Genomic DNA, 13,440 nt, shown 5'->3' with positions numbered 1-13,440 from the left:
TTGGTTCAGCTCCCACCACTGCACATGTTCTTTTGGTTGTAGACTTCATGGCACTGCATAAATAGAGGATAACAGCTCACTTTTTGGTTTCGATGTTCTTAACTTCATCAAATATCTTGGGTTTTTGTTTGTTTTTCAGCTTGCAGTAGTGAGTAGGAGGCAGCATAGGGTTGTGGTAAGGCCCTGGAACCAGAAATCATAAGTTCCGGCTTCTAGTTTGAACTTACTCCTGTCAAAGCACTAGCCCATTGGGTCTCAGTTTCCCCCTGAAAAGATTTGTTTAGAAGAGCAGCTTTTAAACTTTCAGGTCTTGTGTCTTTTTACATTCTTAAAAATTATTGAGGTTAGGCCGGGCATGGTGGCTCATACCTGTAATCCCAGCACTTTGGGAGGCCGAGGCAGGTGGATCACCTGAGGTCAGGGGTTTGAGACCAGCCTGACCAACATGGAGAAACCCTGCCTCTACTAAAAATACAAAATTAGCCAGGCGTGTGGTGCATGCCTGTAATCCCAGCTACTTGGGAGCCTCAGGCAGGAGAATTGCTTGAACCCAGGAGGCAGAGGTTGCGGTGAGCTGAGATTGTGCCATTGCACTCCAGCCTGGGCGACAAGAGCAAAACTCCATCTCAAAAAAAAAAAAAAAAAAAGATTGAGGTTATATTGGGGAAAAAATTTTTTTTATACTTGAGGACCTTAAGGAATTTTTGTTTATCTGGGTCCTATCAATATTTGCAGTATTAAAATTAAAACAGAAAATTTAATCATATTTATGTAACAACAATGAATTCATTATATGTATAAGCACCTTTTGGTGAAAAAAAAACAACCACCATGTTTCTAAAAGATAAAATTTAGCAAGAAGAGTGGCATTAATTTATATTTTTATAACCCCCCTTACCATCTGGTTGAATAGAAGACAGGTGCATTCTCACATCTGGTTCTGCCTTCAGTCACTTGCAATATCACATGCCATCTAACCTTTGGAAAACCCCACTATATGCTTGTAGGAGAATGAGTGAAAACAGCAAGTAACATCTTAGTATTTCTAGGAAAACAGTTAGAACTCGTTTCCCTAAAAGAGTCTTGGAGGCCCACAGAGTCCTCAGACCATACTCTGAAAACTGCTGCTTCAGAAGGCCCTAAGTTTCCTACCAGACCTGATATTCTGAAGTCTTTCTGATAATACTCTATGGTAGCATTTTTCAAAATACGCTTCAGGGAGTATGCTCCCAGGAACAGTATCATGGGATGTTACTGTACATGGGATGCAAACTGTCTGTGGGGAAAATGTGGTTTCTATGAATAAATTAGTTTGGGGAACCTTAAAGTAAATTAAATAGGCACATTTTACTTCAGAACTTTTCAGATGCTTTGATGTGATAAGACATATTGTGACTCCCTTACAATACATTATTGTGTCTAGTGTTTCCCACAGTTTTGACCACAAACTCTTTTTTGAAGAGCATCCTTCAAGACCAGTGTACCAAGGAACACACTTTGGGAAGTGCTGCTCCAGTGACTTCTAGATCCTTTCCCTGAGTATTAACAGATCGGGTTCTATCATTTGGAACCAATTTTCCTCTAAATAAAATTCTACTTATGCACTTTTTGGTTCTTTTAATGCAGATACTTTATGATAGCCATTTCTAAGGCTAAGAGAACTTCAAGTTGCTAAAATAGATAAGGTGCATTTGGCTGAAAATTAAGTGTAAAGAATATTAGTAACTATGTGAATAGTAGTATATATTTATTGGGTGAATAATAATTCCATGTATTGAGCATCTACTACATGCCAGGAACCTTTTTTTTAGGAGTGATCAAGAGTGTGTGGTATTAGTGGAGGTATAGACATATAGAACAGAGAACCCAGGGATAGATCTAAGTAAATATGCCCAGTTGATTTTTTTTTTTTTCCTGAGACAGGATCTCTGTCACCCAGGCACAGTCATGGCTCACTGTAGCCTTGACTTCCAGGCTCTTGAGTAGCTGGGACTATAGGCATGTGCTACCATGCTGGGCTAATTTTTTAATTTTTATTTTTTGTGGAGACAGAGTCTTGCTATATTGCGCAGGTTGATCTCGAACTCCTGGGTTCAAGCAATCCTCCCACCTCGGCCTCCCAAAGTGCTGGGATTCCAGGTGTGAGCCACCATGCCTGGCCTTATGCCCAACTGATTTTTGACAAAAGTGTACAAGCAATGAAGTGGAGGAAAGATAGCCTTTCAATGAATGGTGCCGGAACAACTGGACATACATAGGGGAAAAAAAAAAAGAACCCTGAGTGAAGTCTCATACCTTGTAAAAAATGTAACTCAAAAAGAATCACAGACTTAAATGTAAAACTGAATAGAAAAAAATCATAAGAGAAAATTATTGGAATCTAGGGCTAGGCAAACAATTCTAAACACCAAAAGCACAATCCACAAAAGAAAAAAAAATGATCAATTGGACTTCATTAAAATTAAAAATTTTTGCTCTCTGAAAGACCCTGTTAAGAGAATAAAAATATTTGCACGTGACATATCTAATGAAGGACTGGTATGTAATATATATGAAGAACTTTTACAACTCAACAGTAAAAAAAATACAATTAGAAAGCAGGCAAAAGACATAGACATTTCACTAAAGAGGATATACACATGGCAAATAAGTACATGAAAAGATATTCAACATCACTAGCCATTAGGGAAATGCAAATTAAAATAATGAAGACAGAGTGTGGTGGCTCATGCCTATAATCCTAGCACTTTGGGAGCCTGAGGCAGGCAGATTGCTTGAACCCAAGAGTTTAAGAGACCAGCCTGGGCAATATGGCAAAACCCTGTCTCTACCAAAATTACAAAAACTTAGCTGGGTGTGGTGGTGCACGCCTGTAGTACCAGCTACTCGGGAGGCTGAGGTGGGACGATCACCTGAGCCTGGGAAGTTGAAGCTGCAGTGAACCGTGGTCATGCCACTGTACTCCAGCCTGGGTGACACAGTGAGACCCTGTCTCAAATAAAAAATAGAAAACCAGGCCAGGCACGGTGGCTCACACCTATAATCCCAACACTTTGGGAGGCTGAGGCAGGCAGATCACCTGAGGTCAGGAGTTTGAGACCAGCCTGGTCAACATGGCGAAACCCCGTCTTACTAAAGATACAAAAATGGCCGGGCGCGGTGGCTCAAGCCTGTAATCCCAGCACTTTGGGAGGCCGAGGCGGGTGGATCACGAGGTCAGGAGATCGAGACTATCCTGGCTAACATGGTGAAACCCCGTCTCTACTAAAAATACAGAAAACTAGCCGGGCGTGGTGGTGGGCGCCTGTAGTCTCAGCTACTTGGGAGGCTGAGGCGGGAGAATGGCATGAACCCGGGAGGCGGAGCTTGCAGTGAGCCGAGATCACGCCACTGCACTCCAGCCTGGGAGCACAGCGAGACTCCGTCTCAAAAAAAAAAAAAAAAAAAAAAAAAAAAGATACAAAAATTAGCTGGGCATGGTGGCGTGCCCCTGTAGTCCTGGCTACTTGGGAGGCTGAGGCATGAGAACTGCTTGAACCCAGGAGGTAGAGGGTGCAGTGAGCCAAGATCACGCCACTGCACTCCAATCTGGGTGACAGAGTGAGATTATGTCTCAAAAAATAAAAGTAAATAAATAATAAATAAAAAATATTTTAGAAATAAAAATAATGAGCTATTACTACATATCTATCAGAATGGCTAACTATGTATCTATCGGAATGGCTAAAATAAAAACAATAGTGACAATTCCAAATGCTGGTGAGGATGTGAAGGGATTGGCTCACTCATACATTGCTGGTGGGGACAGAAAATGACACAGCCTCTTTGGAAAACAGTTTGGCAGTTTCTTTAAAACTAAACCTGGAACCACCACATGACTCTAGGCAATTGCACTCCTTGGCATTTAGCCTAGAAAAAAAGAAGACTTATGTTCACATAAAAATCTGTCCATGAATGCTTGTAGCAACTTTATTTAAAATAGCCCTAAACTGGAAACAACTCAGATGTCCTATTATGGGTGAACAGTTAAACAAACTTCAGTACATCTGTACCGTGAAATAGAACTCAGCCAAAAACAAACAAAAAAGGAATCAACTATTGACATATGCAACAACTTTGATGAATCTCCAGAGAATTATGTTGAGTAAAAATACCAGTCCCAAAAGTTTGCATACTGTATGATTCCATTTATATAAATTCTTGAAATGGCAAAATTGTAGAAATGGAAAACACATTAGCAGGTATTAAGGAGGGGGTGGAGGTGGATATGACTATAAAAGACAAAGTAAGGGATCCTTGTAGTGATGGAAATGTTTTGTATCTTGATTATGGAAATGTTAATAACCTGGTTTTAATACTGTACCATCATTTAATAAGATGTTATAAGTGGTCTTTGTGTATTATTTCTTATAACTACATGCAAATCTACAACTATCTCAAAAGTTAATTTTTTAGAAGCCTACCTGAATTAGTCAAGATGCTAACTTGCAATCTAACTCAAATTTGCTTTATTAAGCTGAGCCATATAAAATTGCCAATATTTGACTGCTTTCGACTTACAAAAATGGTGGTTTCATATGGTTCAACCTAAAAAATACAATAAATAGTAATGCATTAGCACACATAACTGGGAAATTAATCTGTAGAACCAGCTTCAGGCACAGTGGGAGCCAATAGAGAAATGGTATCCTGAGGGCTCTGTCACTGTCTCCATTTCTTGGCTCTGCTTTCCTCTGTGAACTTCTTTTATTCTCAGACAGGATCATTTCACCTCTTTGGAAAGATGCTGCCAATGACCTCAGCCCTGCATTGTTATGGCTTATGAACATCAAAGAAAAAGTGACCATCTTTATCATAGCATCCATGGGACCAATCTCAGGGAAGACGCTAATTGGCTTTGCTTCCGTCACAAGTTGATCCATCAACCAATTATTGTGGCCAGGTTGATGAATAATTCTGATTGGCTGTCTCCATAGGGAGGGTGAGACACCATAATTAACTGCTGTCAGGCCCAATTGGATGCTAAGCAAGGAAAAAACAGATTGCTTGTTTTTCACAGGAACGGATAAGGAAAGGACAATGGGTAACTTGTTTTTTATTTTACTTTTCCATTAAAATTTTTCCTTAATGAGCATGCATCACATTTTATCACTTTTTTTTTCTTTTTTTTCTTTTCTTTTTTTTTTTTTTTTGAGACTGAGTCTCACTCTGTTGCCCAGGCTGGAGTGCAGTGGCAGGATCTCAGCTCACTGCAAGCTCCGCCTCCCGGGTTCACACCATTCTCCTGCCTCAGCCTCCCGAGTAGCTGGGACTACAGGTGCCCGCCACCTCGCCCGGCTAGTTTTTTGTATTTTTTTTTTAGTAGAGACGGGGTTTCACCGTGTTAGCCAGGATGGTCTCGATCTCCTGACCTCGTGATCCGCCCGTCTCGGCCTCCCAAAATGCTGGGATTACAGTTTATCACTTTTTAAGAGAAAATTGTGTGTGTGTATATATATACATATATACACACACTCATTATCATTTAGGAGAGATAAAAGTCCAGCATGAGTTGAAGTCTGCCAAAAATTCAAAGAATACTCAAAAAGGGCTCTTTTATAAAGTTATATTAGTAACTTAGAGATAGAAGAAGATATAGGTTTGCTACCTGGAGCCAAGCGTATAATGCTTATGGTGAATACAGAAAAAGGAGAACAGAAATGCAGACAATGTTTTATGTCTATGGTTTCCACCAAAGAGAATTGTCTTTTAATTTTCTTTGTTTTTTTTTTTTTTTTTTTTGAGACAGAGTCTTGCTTTGTCACTAGGCCGGAGTGCAGTGGCGCGATCTCAGCTCACTACAACCTCTGACTCCCTAGTTCAGGGGATCCTCCTGCCTCAGCCTCCCAAGTAGCTGGGATTACAGGCACGCGTCACCATGCCCAGCTAATTTTTGTATTTTTAGTAGAGACGGGGTTTCACCATGTTGGCCAGGCTGGTCTTGAACTCCTGATCTCGTGATTCACCCACCTCGGCCTCCCAAAGTGCTGGCATTATAGGTGTAAGCCACCACGACTGGCCAATTGTCTTTTAATTTTAAAGGGTGGGACCTTGCTTAGCCAGAATAGCAGACTGAAATGGAGGCCCTGATTGTAAGCAATTGCTCTCCACTCATGTCCGCTGATCACTTATGCATGGAGTCCTAATTAGGGAAAAAGATTTAGACTGTCAGGAGCAGGGGAAAGCAAAAAGAAAAAGCAGATAAGCTATAAGTCTGCCTTTCTTAGTGGTCCAGGACATATAGCCTTCCCGTGCAAATAACTCACCATCTTTCTGCGCCTGACTTACCACCAGACCCTCAGCTGATAGAAAAATGCAAGTTAGCTCACTGCAACCTTGGCATTATCAATATTGCATGTAGCCCCCACCAGAACACAGCACAGGCACCATCCTATAAAATCCCAGCAAACCTTTGTCTCCTTGCAGTCAGCTTCTCTCTTGCTAATTTGTCTGTTGCTTTTTTGCAATGTGTTTTTCTACTTTCTTTAATAAATCTGCCTTTCTTTCCTGTGACTGTCTTGGTATATTCCTTTTACCACCCACAACACTGACCCCAGTTAGTCACTGCCCACGATACTATGTATGAGCTTCACAACTTTTTTCCAAGTCCATCTAGTATTGGACTTGGAAAAAAAGACTATGAATCTTTTTTTTTTTTTTTTTTTTTTTTGAGACAGAGTCTCACTCCGTCACCTAGGCTAGAAACGCAGTGGCATGATCTCAGCTCACTGTACCCTCTGCTTCCTGGGTGCAAGCAATTCTGGTGCATCAGCCTCCCAAGTAGCTGAGATTACAGGCACCTGCCACCATGCCCAGCTAATTTTTGTATTTTTAGTAGAGATGGGGTTTTGCCATGTTGCCCAGGCTGATCTCAAACTCCTGGCCTCAAGTGACCCGCCTATGTTAGCCTCCCAAAGTGCTGGGATTATAGGTGTGAGCCACCATGCCCAGCCTGACATTTTATAATTTTATGAAAGACTCTTCTACCAGCGGTCAAAAGGGAGAAAATAAACCCCAGTCCTGTCATATATTTTGTTTTTTAATTTTTTTAAATGGAGGTATAACAGATCTACCATAAAGTGTATAAGCCCCTGTGTACAGCTGCATGAATTTTTACACTGGAAAACTCAGGGCTAGGAGCCAGGATCCCTGGTTCTGCCATAGCTCTGCTGTTAAATCTCTGTGTGATTCTGAGTAGGGCAACTCTTTCCTTCTGAATTTCAGTTTCCCTAACTGTAAAGTGACAGCACTAAACAAGATCATTATTTTACAAAGTGTGCTATGTGTATGCAAGTCAATTCTAAGTGTATTTGGAAGGGTTTTTATTTTGATAGAGATGTATTTTTTTATTTTTTAAACCTTCATATCGAGTTACAATTTGCGTAGGATAAAGTATACAAATCTTAATTGAAGGGTTCAGTGAATTGTTACTGTAACCGCCTGATGGGTTCTTCCTTCCAGCTGTACAAACAAAATCAGTTCCTAAAGACCATGGCACTGCAGTAAACAAAGAGTTTAATTGATGCGGGGCCAGCCACGCCATGCGGGAGACAGAGTTATTACTCAAATCGATCTCTCTGAAGGCTCAGAGGTTAGGGGTTTTTCAAAGCTAGTTTGGTGGACAGGGGTCTAGGGCATGGGGAATGCTGATTGGTTGGGTCAGAGATAAAATTACAGGGAGCCAAAGCTGTCCTCTTGGGCCGAGTTGCTTCTGCGTGGGGCCACAGGAGCGGTTGGTGAGTCCAGGTGGAGCATGGTGTTAGACATGAAAAAGCTGTTCTTGGGTTGTACAACAGTGACGTTATCCACAGGAGTCACTGGAGAAGTTGCATATCTTGTGACTTCCAGAATAATGACTGGCAATCATTTATGTCTACACCTTAGCTGAATTCAGGCTTCTCTATCCTCCTAGCCTGGTGGTCTCTCATTAGCTTTGCAAAGGTGGTTGAGTTTTGGGGATGGGCGATTATCCTTTAAACTATAAACTAAATGTCTCCCGAAATTAGCTTGGCCTAAGCCTAGGAATAATTAAGGGCAGCTTGAAGGCCAAAGGCAAGATGAAGTTTAGCTAGATCAGATCTCCCCTACTGCCATAAGTTTCTTACTAATTTTTGCAAGGATGGCTTCATTACCTATGCATAAACTTGTGTAACTATAGATGTAAATCATTCCCAGTTCCCCCAGAAAGCTCTTTGTGCCCTAGTTACCTTCACTATGAAGGTAACTAGAATTCTGAGTTTTTTCAACATAGATTGGTTTTGCCTGTTCTTGAACTTCCTGTAATTAAATCATACAGTAACTACTCTTCATCTGTGCCTGGCTTTTCTGGGTCATCATTATGTTTGTGAAAATTATCCATATTGTTCTATGTAGCAGTAGTTCATTCATTTGCATTGCTAAATAGTATTCCATTGTATGAATATACCACAATTTAGTTATCCATTCTATTGCAGCTGGACATTTGCGTTGTTTCCAGTCTTTGGCTATTGTGAACAAAGCTACTACTATTGTAAATGTCTTTTGGTGGACATGTGCACTCATCTCTCGGGTGTATACCTAGGAGTAGAATTGCTGAGAAATAGGGTACTCAGGGTTATCACCATACACAATCTTGTATGAATCTTATATGACTATATACAGGTGTATTTTAGGGGAGGGGGATAAAGATGATCTTAAACTTTTTCAGATTCTTACAGAGATTTTCTAATTTAAAAAGGTTTTTAGGCCAGGAATGGTGGCCCACACCTGTAATCTCAGCATTTTGGGAGGCTGAGACAGGTGGATCACTTGAGGTCAGGAGTTCAAGATCAGCCTGGCCAACGTGGTGAAACCCCGTTTCTACTAAAAATACAGAAATTAGCTGGGCGTGGTAGCAGGTGTCTGTAATCCCAGCTAATTGGGAGGCTGAGGCAGGAAACTCTCTTGAACCCGGGAGGCAGAGTTTGCAGTCAGTTGATATTATACCACTGCACTTTAGCCTGGGCAACAAAGTGAGACTGTCTCAGAAAAATATAACATAACAAAACATAACATAACATAAGATGGTTTTTAGTTTCCTGGTAAACAAAATCCTGGAGTGGGGGGCATTATTTTTATTTTTATTTACTTATTTATTTTCAAGTCAAGGTTTCACTTGTCACCCAGGCTGGAGTACAGTGATGCTATCATGGCTCACTGCAGCCTTGACCTCTTGGGCTCAAGCGATCCTCCCACCTTAGCCTCCCAAGTAGCTGGGACTCCAAGCTTGTGCCATCATGCTCAGCTAATTATATATTACCTTTTTTTTTTTTTTTTTTTTTTTGTAGAGACGGGGTCTCACTACGTTGCCCGGGCTGCTCTGAACTCCTGGGCTAAAGCGATTAGAGGGAGGGTTTTAGAATGCACACATTTGCGTAAAGAACTTAGATGAGGAGAGTGCACATGCTTAGAAAATTGCGGAAACTGCAAAGCTGTTTCTAGGTATAGAGGTGGGTTGGGGAAGAGGGTACAGGAGCAGGGAATATCAGGATCCAAAAAGATACTGTAAGGTTGAAATGAAGGCTGAATCTAAGTTTCCCACTTACACAAATATGAGTAGGACAGCTAAAAGTAACTGAGGATAGCTTAGTGAATAGCACAAGTGTAATGTGACTGACAAGAACAAACAAACAAGCTAATTTGACCTCAGGCTGAATTAGAGGAACTTAGGACCTAAGAACTCATTTTCTCTAGAATAAGGGTAGTGGTGATCCACCAACTCTGCACCAGTAGCCTACAGCTGGGTGCTCTGTTCCATGTTAGGGACACATGCTCCAAGGAACACAGACCAGAATGCATTTAGAGGACAGTGGTCAGTGTGGTGAAGGCCTTGAACCCTGCCACATGAGGAACAGCTGTAGGAAATGGGACATTGTCCTAAGAAAGAAAAATCTTGGTGGTGATAGCAGTCTTTGGCTATCTGAGGTGATGTCATGTGGAAGAGGAATGAGTTGCCCAGAGAGATTTCTTGCTGTCACTGATAGTGTTCACACATTTTTTTTTTTTTTTTTTTGGATGGGCACTTGCTGAAGCTATTTCAGAGGGAAAGTAAATATCAGATGAAAAGTTTGATGAATGACTCTGAGTTCCCTTTTAACTCTGAGATCCTGTGAATCTGGCTGTGTGACCGTGACTTGGTCACTGAACTTGGAACCTTAGTTCTTCATCTGTAAAATAATAGAGTAGACTAAGGATTATTTAGCGCTGAACACAATCTACTGAGTTGCTGCCCAGAGAAGCTAGGTAGTGTTACATATTCCCAATCTTCAGCTGTGACTCCTGCAGTTAGGGTGCTTTGGTCGTAAGCAACAGAAACTGACCGTTTAAAGAAAAAAAAAAAAGTTTGTTGGAAAGCAGTGGGAAATTCATATAATCTATGAAATGACTGAAGAACAAGACTTGAAGAAGGCCAAAACTAGAGCGTCCTCCCCTGGTATGCCATGGAGGTGCATTGGCTGTGATGGATTTTTCCCTTATTCTTAGGTCACTATTCAACATTCAAAGTCCAGATGACAGAGTCAGTCCCTTGGACCTAACTTGGCCTCAAGCCTGCTTCCTGGCAAGAAGATCAGGACACCTTGATTGTCAGCCCAAGGTCATTCCCCAAGATGAAATCAAAAGCTATTACTAGAACAAGACCAAATAACATGTCCCCTACAACCTTCACCCTTTTCTCTCCCATTTATGATAGCACATCAGACTCAAGAGAGTGAGCAGCATTATGATGGAAATAATCTTCAATCTATTTCAACTTACCTTTAAAAGCGAAAAATGCACTCATCTGGATGCTCACATTTTTACCAGTAGTAGCCCACATGACATGTCATAACTGGGTGCTGAAATGCTGACAAGTCTGAGAACACGACTCCCCTAGGAGACAGACACGCTGATGGGCTTGTGCATTCACAAACAGATATTGGATGCCTACTATGTGTCAAGGCCTGTGCTAGACACCGAGACTCATTAAGTCAGCGCAAAAAATGGAAAGGTTAAATGTTTGCCCCCGGGTAAACGCAAAGGGCAAGTGCATTGCATCAGGGTTAAACAGGGTGGGGTTGGCCAAGGAGGGATTCCTTTCAGGCCCGGGCCTCGCAGCCCAAACGTGCCCCGCCCTAGCCCCACCCCCGAGTGACCCCCACACTCCAGCCGTCCAATCCCGTCGCCACCCTGTCCAGTCTCCACCACGGGAGGCTCCAGTCCGGGTCCAGGTCGCCTGGGGCGTTTGCAGTCCTCTGTGGGAGATGGCGCCTCCCAGAATGAGAACATTTCCGTCCCGGGCCAGCAGGTGTTACCTGAGTAAGACTGAGATTCTCTCACCAGGCGACAAGGCTTGTTGTGCCCGAGACAGGCACAGCTCAGATTCCCTCCCCGTGGTAATTAACCCAGGGAAAAATGTAACCAATCCCCGAGACTCGGGCCTCCAGCCAGCCGCCCGCTCGCTCCGTCCTTCCCCACGCGAGGGCCAAGCCTGGAAGGATTGCGGGGGGCGGGAGGCGGTGAGGGCGGCGGGTGGAGGTGGGAGGGCTTGAGATGGATCCCGGCTGGGAGGACGTCCCAGGCCCCCTGCCGGGCGGCGAGCTAGAAGCGTGAGGCGAAGGTCATGGAAAGCCCGCCGGGACTCACCGCGGGGGTGCACTGGTCGCTGTGTCCCGGGCGCCGCGGCGATTTACCGCGCCTGGAGGTCACCGCTCCGCATCCCAGGGCGGGGCAGGAGGCTGGGTCCTGCTGATCCCAGAAGACATAGCAGCACGGAGACACTAATCCGCTGTTTTTACACATAAACACTTCACACGAGAGAGATTACGTACCTCACATTGCAGTCATAGAGGGATCTGTGGGTGTTAGAGGCTTTCGGCTCCTGCTCTCGGGTGCATTGTGGGACAGAGCTTAGCGGGGAGGGAGCAGAGGCCGCGGCAGCCTCGCGGGTTCTAATCTCCCACCTGCCGCTCGCCCTAGATCATGGGGTCTCCCTGGACCTCAGTTTTCTCATCTGCGCAGTGGGTTAAGCTAAAACCTGTGCATCTCTCTGCCTTTTAAGGATAAAACTGAGACTCCGAAGAGTGTTTGGAAAAAACACGTCAGGAGTGTGCAAGGGTTTGTTTGAACTGTGGATCTCATATCCCTGTCTGGCCTGCACATTTGCTCACCAACGAATGCCAATTTCATTGTTTTTTTGTTTGTTTGTTTTTGGTTTTTTTTTTAATGGTGGTAATTGACTTGAAGGAAACCAACCTAATTGCTTGGCTGGATGAGTGTAGAGAGGCAGGGGATGACCAGGTGGAAGAGGGCTGCTGCTTTGCAGAGATTCTCTCAGGGAAAGAAGGAATGGGACTAAGGCCTGGAGTGTGATTTTTTTTTTAATTTTTTTGTAAAGATTCCTGTGATCAGAACCACTCTTAAGTCTGCTGAGTAGAGTAGTAGACCGGAAATCATTTTGAACCAAACCTCTCATTTAACAAATAAGGAAAGCGAGGCCCAGATAGGAGAAAGTGACTTACCCAAGGGCACACAGCTGTTGGCCAGAGGCAGCTCTGCGATTACTTTGAGGCTGATTGAAACTACTTTCCCTGACCTGGACTTTAGTCTCATCTCCCCCAGGCTCCACTCCATGTGAAACCAGGTTTTAGGATTTGGGCCTTTCCCCCAAATAATTCATGGAGTTGTTTACTGCTTCCAAAGCATTTTGAATTCCTCTGGTTAAAGGTACTCTCTGTCACTATGTCTCTCAAACGAGGCAAGGCAGGAGGTTTCAGGGGTTAAGGAGTGAGTACTCACTGGTGTGGAATTTAGCAGAGGTGAGATTTTCATGGGCACTGTGTACTTTATCAGTTTACAACTTGCTGTTAATAGAGGCCATTAATCACAGCCAACTGCAGCTGGCTTAGCCTGGGACAGGGACTGTCCAGCCATGATTAGGAGGGGCAGGCGCAGGCAGGAGTGACCAGGGAAGGACCTCCTACAGTTACCCTTGAGGCCCGAAAATCAGTCCTAGGAAGAAGACAGTGGAATAAGTGCTCCCAACATGAAGACACTGGCACATATAAATGGTGTCTCACTGTCTCCAGCTGAGTCCTTCCAAATGACCCAAACTGAGTAAAATGCCTAACACAGTGTCTGGCACACATTAGGTGCTTAATGAATACTCTGGAATTTGAAAGGCCTTGCCCCAAACATCAAGATATCATTTTATTCCCATGTTACAAGCATGGAAACAGAGGAATAGAGAGGTTAAATTATTTTATCCAAGTTATAGAGCAAGGAAGTGGCAGAGCTGGGATTCAAACTCAGACCCTCTGGCTCCAGAGTGCATCCTCTGAGCCACCCAGCAGGGATGGACCTGGGAAGAACTTACTAACAGTCTAGTTGTCAGCCTCAGACTCCATC

General features: G+C 43.3%; 1 protein-coding gene across 1 annotated transcript in view; it reads right to left on the bottom strand.

The window, feature by feature from the left end:
* The window catches only part of TMEM9 (transmembrane protein 9), a 36,930-nt gene extending 25,116 nt beyond the window's left edge, over positions 1–11,814 (bottom strand). Inside the window, 1 exon segment of the mRNA XM_021928767.2 lies at positions 11,680–11,814. The gene's annotated coding sequence lies outside the window, so the exon portion shown is untranslated.
* Positions 11,815–13,440: the final 1,626 nt, after the last annotated feature.

The sequence above is a fragment of the Papio anubis genome, chromosome 1, assembly GCF_008728515.1.
Source record: "Papio anubis isolate 15944 chromosome 1, Panubis1.0, whole genome shotgun sequence".
NCBI classification, from domain to species: Eukaryota; Metazoa; Chordata; class Mammalia; order Primates; family Cercopithecidae; genus Papio; species Papio anubis.
The sequence above is the reverse complement of the archived record's forward strand: the minus strand, read 5'-3'. Positions and strand labels throughout refer to the sequence as shown.